General features: G+C 40.1%; 1 protein-coding gene across 1 annotated transcript in view; it reads right to left on the bottom strand.

Moving 5' to 3' along the window:
- The window catches only part of LOC128837692 (uncharacterized), a 73,301-nt gene extending 64,487 nt beyond the window's left edge, over positions 1 to 8,814 (bottom strand). Inside the window, exons 1-2 of the mRNA XM_054029023.1 lie at positions 8,730 to 8,814; positions 866 to 1,028 (exon numbers count right to left, since the gene is read on the bottom strand). The gene's annotated coding sequence lies outside the window, so the exon portion shown is untranslated. The remainder of the gene's footprint in view (positions 1 to 865; positions 1,029 to 8,729) is intronic.
- Between the last annotated feature and the right edge of the window lie 1,827 nt (positions 8,815 to 10,641).

Here is a 10,641-nt window from a genome sequence, read left to right on the forward strand (position 1 = left end):
TGCATACTTGTACTTTGGGGCAAAATCCAGCCTAATGTTTTTAGGGTGCAAAACTAAAAAGAGTTACCATCATTTTTATTGTATGAGGAACAAACTCCTTTAAAATGAAAATAGATTTAATCACACATGTTCATTTTCCTTCTATCCTGTTAGGCATTAGGAATTTTCTCATGTTGCATTGCTACTAGACAATCTATTGGGCCCATCAAATTCATTTTTATTAACAAATGTCTAAGGGCCTGATTGTCCCTTACTGAAGGTAGAGGCTAAAGAGAAGGAAGGTAATTTATATAAGATTTCTTCCAAACATTCCTACATGCTGTTTCTGGTCTCCAGTGACAGCCTGTCTCACTTCCCTCTGCTTTCCCTGCCCCCCAAACAAACGAAACACGAAAGCCTGGATCAATGAAATGTACTATGGTGTAGGGGTAATAATAGGACCTGGAGACAAGTTCTCTCTTCTTCCCACCTCCTTGTCCATGCCCCACATCTGCCCCAACTTGTCCCTCTTTCCTGCACAGATCACAGGATTCATGGAGCACTTCTACAGGGAGGGCATGTTGCTGCAGGGTGTTCTCCACAAGGGGTATGGTCAGGTATAAGTTATTCAATATTCTAATACGATTTAACAAAAGCTAAAAGTAACCATGATATACATTTTGTCTGACATTCACCTTAGCAGAAATTTTTACCACATTATTTTTAATTTTCTAAATGTTATTAAAAACTTAACAAAAGAGACTAAGGTAATTAGGTATCCAGATTCCACTGACTTTCCTTTTGTGTCTTTGGAAATATCCCCTTTAAACATTTTAAAGCATAGTTTCATTCAAATAATATTAAAATTTGAAATTAAAATATTTACCCCTATGAAGTCTCCTTCTTCAGCTTCACATAATATTTCAGAGGTGAAAGTTTGGGCTTTGAAATTTGCACCACCCCATATGACTTTTAGCTTTCCAGATAGTATTAAGTAACATTCACTTGGAACATGCCCTTGCCTGATAACTATGGTTCCAGCTTCACACCTAGAAAGAGAATTTAAATCCCAAAGATAAAAGTTATGTAATGTTGACAATAAACAATGACTGCAATATGCAAAATGTAAACAGCAAGATACAGACATCAGAACGTATCCTAGTAGACTGGATGAAAATTATTCCATAATTAACATGACACACTGAAAAAAGTATAACTTTAATAACAGACTAACTTGATATTATGTCAGGAGGAGAACAAAGCTGTAGAACCTCAGCTGGTACATGCGCTTAATCTGCACATGCTATTACCATGATTGCATAATTATCATGAGTGTGCAAGTCCTGAAATCCCGACTGGTCATCTGAGTGCACATTTCCTGCAACTGGATTCCTAAGTCCATCAGTCATGCATGTAAATTAAACACAAAAATGGCATATACTTTTGCACATAAACTGTGCACACAGCATTCTAAAAGTCTGATCCTTTGATGCCAAGATACTTATCAGCAAGGATTCCTGATAAACCTTAAAGGAATTCTATCAGAGTAGTTACAACACATGATTTAGCTTGTGTTGAGACCATCTAATTTAAAGTTTTTCCCTTCAGAAATCTCAACATGTATTTATTTTGTAAAAAGGATCCTTCTAGTATTAGATATACAGCTTACTGGTATATTAATTTTAAATATATTACATATTATATTTCACATATCATGGAAAACATCAACCATTAATTAGTGGTTGATTTGTTTAAGTTTCAGGATACAATAAGGATCAACCTGCAAAACAGAGAGTGGAATTCCTAAAAGATGACATCACTATAGCATAAGATGGTTTTCTTGCACACCCACGGTAGTTACCTATCACTATAAAATGCTTAACTCTCTGTTCATGAAAAGTACTATTTAAGTGCCAAGTACCAAACAGTAATGACTATGATATGTTACATACATGAAAGAAATCAAAAGGTTCTTCTTCTCCTGAACCACAGAAGCCACTAAATAGTTATCAGTGCAGCTACTCTTTACTGTCAACTACCTAACTGGTCAGACTGCCGTCACCAAAGCTCAGACTCTAATGCAGTTGTTCTTAACGTGTTTACCATTGTGGGTCACATCCAATACTACCTGTATGGCCCTGAGGATGTCACATGTGTGCTGATTGGGCCGCAGATGGAGAACCACTGCCTAATGTATTCAGCTGTGAAGAGCTTCCATCCTAGTTCACTGGACAAAAACATAACTAAACCCAGAACCAGAGCTGATGTCACCAATAACAAAATAACACAATGGAACAAAGCTACTCACCAGCCTACTTTGTCAAAACATTAGCTAATTGCGCTAACAAAGACGTGAAAGCAGTCAAAGTCAGGAAAACCGAATTCTATTCCCAGCTGTAGCAGACTTTTTCTATGTGAAATCAGGTGAATCACTTCACCTGTTTTTGCCCTAATTTTCTCATCTGTCCAATATAGATATTAGTTACCCACCTCACAGACTTGTGGTAAAGCTAAATGCATGATGTTAAGACAACTTTATACCACCCCGCCGTGTAAAGTGGCCTTACAGTGGTTGTAAACATAATTTACACCCTGTTTAAGGACCCTTTACGTTGGCACAGCAGCATAAAATAGCCTTAGTGAAATGAGAATGAGACTCATTAGTGTTTATAATGCATTTTGAGATGTTAGGTTGTAAAGTGCTATATAAGCAAAACATATCACTTATTATGATGCAATGGTAGGTGCGCTATGAGTAAGGCTGCCTTACAAAGCTCAATTTTAACAGAAGCTTTACATTATTTTGTAAAAATCTCATTGAAATAGCAAAAAAAGAAAAAAAAAGCATAGAATATAAAGTTTGAGTTCTATCTGGATTTTTGCATGGTGGTTTGATGAAAAATGAATTGACAGAATGAATAATAGCAGTTCCAAATCACCTCTTCTGGTGATTTTTTTGTCATTGATTGTCTCACTTTCTTTGTACCCCTTTTGCACTTTAGTCCTTTGGCATCATTGTGGCTTCTTGTGTGCTGATTCCTGGAGTATGTTATGCATAGGTAGTGTTTATCTATAGAGTGTTATATACCTTTTTAGTCATAATGGAAAATATGTGCACTGACGCAAACCCACCATACTTAATTTGACAACAAATCTGCTGCAGGCAAATGAGAGAGAAAGAGACTCCCCAAATACACTTGAAGCATAAGGAAAAGTTTCTTGAGCTGGCAAAGAGGAGGCCACTTGTTCAAATCCCACCTTTGCTAAATGTTGTTTAAATTCCCATGCATTTTACTACCCTGATTATTGATTACAATCCCGAACCTCAGTCTACAAGACAGTTAAGGAAGAGCTCAACACTCCCCCACATTTTTAAAATAAATTAGCAAAGAGTTTATACAAGATCACTACAGGCCTAAAACTCTAACATGAGAAACCACAATCTTATCCAGTACATCACACTGCATTTTAAAGGGAATAAATCCAACTATCCTATCTCTAACCACTGTAAACCCACACTCCCTTCCAAGAGCTAGGTATAGAATCCAAGATTCTTAATCACCAATATTTTATTGCTGACCAGTAAATAATTAAGAAAATATGTTTCAAGACCTCTGCAGGGGTTAGTCTAGAGATATGCCTACAGCTCAAATAGTAAGAGCCTACATTAGGGATCTGAAGATCAAGAGATTCAGATCAGCAATAGTATTTATGTGGGGTGATGGTATGTTTATGAGAGTTTCACAAATGGAAAAAGACCACTTTTTGCACTTTAACGATGATATCTTAAATTATGGCATTAATCACCAGAATACACGTTTCACATGTCAGTCATTTGCTAAACAGTTCACTTTTGGAACCCCTAGTCAGTGTGTGTATATGTCCTGCTATGCCCAATCCATAATGGATGTAAACCTGTGACAGCTCTCTACTTGTGAGCCTCACTGTTTAGCACATTATAAAAACTTATGCTTTTAGCTCTGGGGTTTATCATTTCAGTCCCTGATGTTGGCCAGGATGTCAGCTATCAGAGTTGCAGATGTCCCACGCTGGTATATTTAAAGGTGGAAAAGAGGGCTGTCGATTAATCACAGTTAACTCATGTCATAACTATAAAGGGAAGGGTAACAGTTCTCCTGTGTACAGTACTATAAAATCCCTCCTCGCCAGAGACTCCAAAATCCTTTTACCTGTAAAGGGTTAAAAAGCTCAGGTAACCTGGCTGACACCTGACCCAAAGGACCAATAAGGGGACAAGATACTTTCAAATCTTGGGGGGGGAGGGGGGCGGAAGGCTTTTGTTTGTGATCTTTGTTTGGGAAGTTGTTCGTTCTTGGGACTAAGAGGGACCAGACATCAATCCAGGCTCTCCACATCTTTCTGAACAAGTCTCTCATATTTCAAACTTGTAAGTAAACAGCCAGGCAAGGCATGTTAGTTTACCTTTGTTTTCTCAACTTGTAAATGTACCTTTTACTAGGGTGTTTACCTCTGTTTGCTGTAACTTTGAACCTTAGGCTAGAGGGGGGTCCTTTGGGCTCTTTAAGTTTGATTACCCTGTAAAGTTATTTTCCATCCTGATTTTACAGAGATGATTTTTACCTTTTCTTTAATTAAAAGCCTTCTTTTTAAGAACCTGATTGATTTTCCTTGTTTTTAGATCCAAGGGGGTTGGATCTTGATCCACCAGGAGTTGGTGGAAGGGAGGAGGGGGAATGGTTAATTTCTCCTTGTTTTAAGATCCAAGGGGTTTGGACCTGTATTCACCAGGGAATTGGTGAAGAGTCTCTCAAGGCTACCCAGGGAAGGGAATTAGCATCAAAAGTGGTGGCAGCAGACCAGATCTAAGCTGGTAGTTAAGCTTAGAAGTTTCATGCAGGCCCCCACATTTGTACCCTAAAGTTCAAAGTGGGGAAGCAGCCTTAACAACTCACACGATTAACTCAAAAATATTAATCGCAATTTAAAAAATGTATCATGATTAATCGCACTATTAAACAATAGAATACCAATTGAAATTTATTAAATATTTTTGGATGTTTTTCTACATTTTCAAATATAGCGATTTCAATTACAACACAGAATACAACTTGTACAGTGCTCACTTTATATTACTTTTGATTATAAATATTTGCACTGTAAAAATGATAAACAAAAGAAATAGTATTTTTCAATTCACCACATAAGAATTGTAGTGCAATCTCTTTATCATGAAAGTGCAACTTACAAATGTAGGGTTTTTTTTGTTACATAACTGCACTAAAAAACAAAACAATATAAAACTTTAGAGCCTACAAGTCCACTCAGTCCTACTTCTTGTTCAGCCAATCGCTAAGAGAAATAAGTTTGTTTATATTTACGGGAGATAATATTGCCCACTTCTTAATTACAATGTCACCTGAAAGTGAGAACAGGCATTCGCATGGCACCGTTGTAGCTGGCATTGCAAGATATTTACATGCCAAATGCGCTAAAGATTCATATGCCTCTTCATGCTTTGGCCATCGTTCCAGAGGACATGCTTCCATGCTGATGATGCTCGTTAAAAAAATAATGCGTTAATTAAATTTGTGACTGAACTCCTTGGGGGAGAATTGTATGTCTCCTGATCTGTTTTACCCACATTCTGCCATATAATTCATGTTATAGCAGTCTTGGATGATGATCCAGCACATGTTGTCCATTTTAAGATCACAGCAGATTTGATAAAACGCAAAGAAGGTACCAATGTGAGATTTCTAAGGATAAATATAGCACTCGACCCAAGGTTTAAGAATCTGAAGTGGGATGAGGTGTGGAGATTGCTTCCAAAATCTGAGAGGGATGCGGTGTGGAGATTGCTTTAAGAAATCTTAAAAAGCAACACTCCAGTGCAGAAACTACAGAACCCGAACCACCAAAAAAGAAAATCAACCTTCTGCTGGTGGAATCTGACTAGGATGATGAAAATGAACATGCATTGCTCTGCTCTGCTTTGGATCATTATCCGTCATTAGCATGAACACATGTCTTTTGGAATGGTGGTTGAAGCATGAAGGGACATATGACTCTTTAGCACATCTGGCATATAAATATCTTGCAATGCTGGCTACAAGAGTGCCATGCGAATGCCTGTTCTCACTTTCAGGTGACATTGTAAACAAGACGTGGGCATCATTATCTCCTGCAAATTGTAACCAAATTTGTTTGTCTGAGCGATTGGCTGAAGTAGGACTGAGTGGATTTGTAGGTTCTAAAGTTTTACATTGTTTTATTTTTGAATACAGTTATTTTTTGTACATAATTCTACATGTGTAAGTTCAACTTTCATTATAAAGAGATTGCACTACAGTACCTGTATTAGATTAATTGAAATATACTATTTCTTTTGTTTTTTACAGTGCAAATATTTGTAACCAAAAATAAATATAAAGTGAGCACTGTACACTTTGTATTTTGTGTTGTAATTGAAATCAATATATTTGAAAATGTAGAAAACATCCAAACATTTTTAAATACATGGTATTATATTATTGTTTAACAGTGCGATTAATTTTTTTCATCACTTGACAGCCCTAGTTGAAAGGTTTGCTTCATAGTGGCAGGAAAGAGGGAGAACAATAGGCAGATCTACTGATGTAACATGTTGTTGCTCTGGGCTATAGCAAAGCTATTTCTATGCCAACTTGATTAAATTTGGAACTGTAATGCAAAACCTCAACTCTCTTCTATATCAATTTTATCTACAGCAGTTCATCTGGATGTCACACATTCCATGCAAGAGGGAAGTTATTGTGCTCTATCACTGCTGAGGTCGCTGTTAAAGCTCTGCAAATTTGATGAAGCTGGGGTGCTTATTCCGTTTGGATATCTGTTGGAGATGGAAGTAAAAGCATTATGGAGTGCCGGAATGTGTTAATCAAGAGAGTTGTAGGCCACAGGAAGCCAGAAAGAAATGCACAAGTCACAATGCTTAACTTATTTCCACTCTTTTAAGGTTGTGGGTGGGTGGGGTATGTCCTGCCACAGCCTTAACTGTCACTAAATGTAGAGTTTGTTTGCTAATTTGCATATTCCTTTTGAACAAAACAGCATGCTCTCATGTTTCTGATATAGGACAGCATGTAAGAAGAACATATTTATAATCTGAAAATGTACATGCTGAAGTTGCATGGGTGGAGGGATTTGTTCTCAAATTTTAATGCTGTTCAAACAAACGAGTAGATTTTATAGACAGGATTAATATTGTCTCGGGGGGGTGGGAGCACAAAAGAGGTCTTAAGATATCTCCGAGTCTTTATATTGTTCCATAGTATATTTCATATCAAAAGGTCCAGTTTCTGCACTGCAAGAACCTGCCTTTCCCAAAAGCCAGCTATATCCACACATCAGTGTGATGTTGAGTTCATTACAGGATACAAGGGGGCCAAGACATTGAAAAGTAAGGTGGTTTTCTGGGGGGGGACAGGCAGGTGGGAGCCAGGACTTACTGCAGGAAGTGGTTTAATTGCTTGGATCCTGGGGAGACCTTTTAATTTAAATAGTTATGTCTTTATTTTTGTATTTTCTTGGGAGAAGCCTTTTGTATTGGCACACTGATGATCTTGCATTCCAACTGGATTTTTAGATCTCAATATGGAAGCTCTCCATTTCAGGACTGTGGTCCAAATCACCAAATACCAGAGAAGTATTATATAGCTCTGTGTGATGGGGTCACTCGCCCTGCACTGGCTGGGGAAGGGTTAACCCTACAATGTGGGTTGAGGAAGCCACGCCCACTTTACTCTACTGGGCATGCTCCAGGTGCACTGGTATAAAAGGGAGCAGCTCACCTCAGTTAGGGTGGACTGCTGTGGAGGAAGGATGTGCACTGCCCATTCCAACCAAGGCTAGATGGAAGCCCTGGACGGTAGGAGCTGCGGATGCCACAGCCCAGGCAGACGCCAAGGCAACTCAGGAGGCCATGCAGGGTTTGGAGGTGCCAGAGAAAGGGCAGACCAGAGAATCTAAAGGTAACAAGGATGCCAAGACCACAGCAGCAGGACGATGGCAGAAAGCAGCCCAGGGAAATCAGATGACAAACTGGAGAGTGAGCTGAAGCCTTGAGTCACTGTGTTTTGGTCGGAGCCTTTCCCCGCTGACTCAGTGGCCTATGCTATAGCCACTAACAGGGCCTTGGGTTGGGGTCTGGTGGAGAGGGGGAGGGCCTGGACCCCCCTGCTGGGGGTGCAACCCCTCCCCCTGTGTCTGGCAGTTCTGGCTAGGCCTTACTGCCCTGCTCACAAGGGTGAAGCTATTGACCCTGGCTGCTAGGCCTTATTGTTCTGCGAAAAGGGGCGAAGTTATTGACTTGGGCCACTAGGCCTTGCTGCCCTGCAAAAAGGGGGGTGATTGACTGACATTAGCCCCTAGGCCTTACTGCCCAGTTGTAAAGGGTGAATTTATGGACTCTGCCCACTAGGCTGCACCACCCTGCTGATAAGGGTGAGCATATAGACTCGAGCTGGGAGGGACATAGAAGGAAGGTACATATGCTTCCTTCCCCCATCCCCCACCATATTGCCTATGAGAAGCAGGCACACTCGCCCTGCACAGGATGGGGTTTCCCCCAACCGTGTCACATGCTGCTTGTCAATATTTTATTTTAATGGGGTGAGTGTTTCTGAAGTATGATTAATATTTAATTCAAAGAGTTACAGTTTTGTTGAAAAATTTGCATATTCTGACCTAGGTTTCTGAAGGAAACAGTAGCATTCTTGTCTCTTACTTACTCTTGGTAGACTACAGCGTGGCAAAGTTGGAGCTGTGTTTTATTAGGTAAACACTGAAATGTTCTGTTCTTCTTCAAACATGTTTGTATCTTGAGGGGAAAAAAAAGACAGCACACTTTAATTTAGTAACAGGCGCAGATAACACACGAAAGAAATTGTAAACTACACTGTGGTCAGGACTGAGTGAGCCCCTGTGTGTGTGCCCAGGCAGAGGAAGAGGGTGGAAGAATCTTCCATTTCCTTGGCCCTTGTGTAGGATCCAGGCACAACAGCAGTGCTTGAGCTCTGTGCAAGACTAGTACTGCTGTTGGCTTCCATGGCCCTGTCCCATTTTCCACACCAGCCAGTACAGAGGAGTGGATGATTTTCCCTCCTTGCAGGTTGTAGAGTAGCCACGCTTTCCTTGCCCTCATAACAGCACCAAGAAGCACTGGGCCTACTTCAGGTACCACACTTCCCAAGGCTTCCACTAGAACAGCTGGCCTCCATCCCAGCTCCAGTTGAGGGCTTTAAGAGCCAAATTCCATACTCACTGGGGGCTCCAAGCACCACTACATTTAGTGGGAGACTTGAGCTGTGTGCATATATATTCAGGACCAAATTTGCAACTGAGAGGATACTGCTAAGAGAAAGTCATCTTAACCCCTTTAAAGTAGGATCTTGTTCATAAGGAACAAAGGAAAATGGTACTTTTTTTTGCATCGTGCTTCTTCCTAATACATTGGGCTTTCTCTATATTTTAAGATTTTTCCCAGAACGTAAGGGATTCTGTGTTGTGAATGTCATGATTTAGTAACCACATTATTGTATTACTATTACCATTTCCTTTCCCCACCTGTCTGTTGTCTCAGAATGTGACTCTACTCTCCAGCTTGGCTGATAGACATGGGGCCAAGTTCTGCCCTTAGTTATTCTTTATTTACACCACTAGTACCTCCACAAAAGTCAACAGAGTTGCTCTGGATTTACACTGCTGTAGCTGAGAGCAGCGTTTGGCCCCATGATGTTACTCCAGACTTAATTAAAGGGTGCCACATGCACATATCTTGGTATAGAATTTGGCACTAAGAACGTTTGCTGCACATCAGAATCTCACTTTCAGCAGCACAACCAGTTAATTTGCCTGAATTAGAATATTTTTCATCTGTATAGCTTTTAACAAATTTGCTATTTTTTTTTTTTACATTCTGAGATCCAGCAAGTTATATTATGATAAATGAGATTTCTGGGATAGGACCATTTAATATACAAATTTGAAAGTTTCTAGCTAGGTCAAGTCTGGAAGAGAACCATGTAAGGGTGGATTGCCTGCGGATCCCTGGAACAGGAATTCAAATTCAAAAGTTCCAGTACTCAAGCAGTTATAGTAGCTGGTAGTGAATCCGAGAGAAGCAGAAAAGCAGCAGTAGATGGACACTTCACAGCTGGATTTTGCTGGTTAGCAGCATACTGGTAGAAGACCAAATTTAGGCTCAAGGGAGAAGGAAAGGTGAGCCAATACCTCTCATATCAGGAGGGCTAGAGGAGGCAACAAACCTCTTGACTGATTGCTGCTACCCACACACCTGATGCTGCTACAGCAGAATAATGCAAGTAAGAGGGGCACTATGGACTTGTCTCTCCCCTCAGTCTTTCAAGTCATGTCATAGCGTGGGGAAGGAGGATAAGAGAACAGGCCATGCTGATGCTCACCACACTGCCTTGTGACAGTTTATGAAGTACCCCATTAGTAATGAAATTCACTCCATTTGGTACCTTACGGAGAAGACAGACTGCCAGCTTTGATACTGGTTTGATGGAAAAGCGTCAGGGGTCGTGAAGTGGGAAAATTAAGCAAAGACCAGTCTGTTCAGGATGGACTTGGCAGGGCAGGACTGGTCTGCCTGTGTAGGAGGAAGATCCTGGTGAGGTT

Source organism: Malaclemys terrapin, chromosome 5 (assembly GCF_027887155.1).
Source record: "Malaclemys terrapin pileata isolate rMalTer1 chromosome 5, rMalTer1.hap1, whole genome shotgun sequence".
Taxonomy (NCBI): domain Eukaryota; kingdom Metazoa; phylum Chordata; order Testudines; family Emydidae; genus Malaclemys; species Malaclemys terrapin.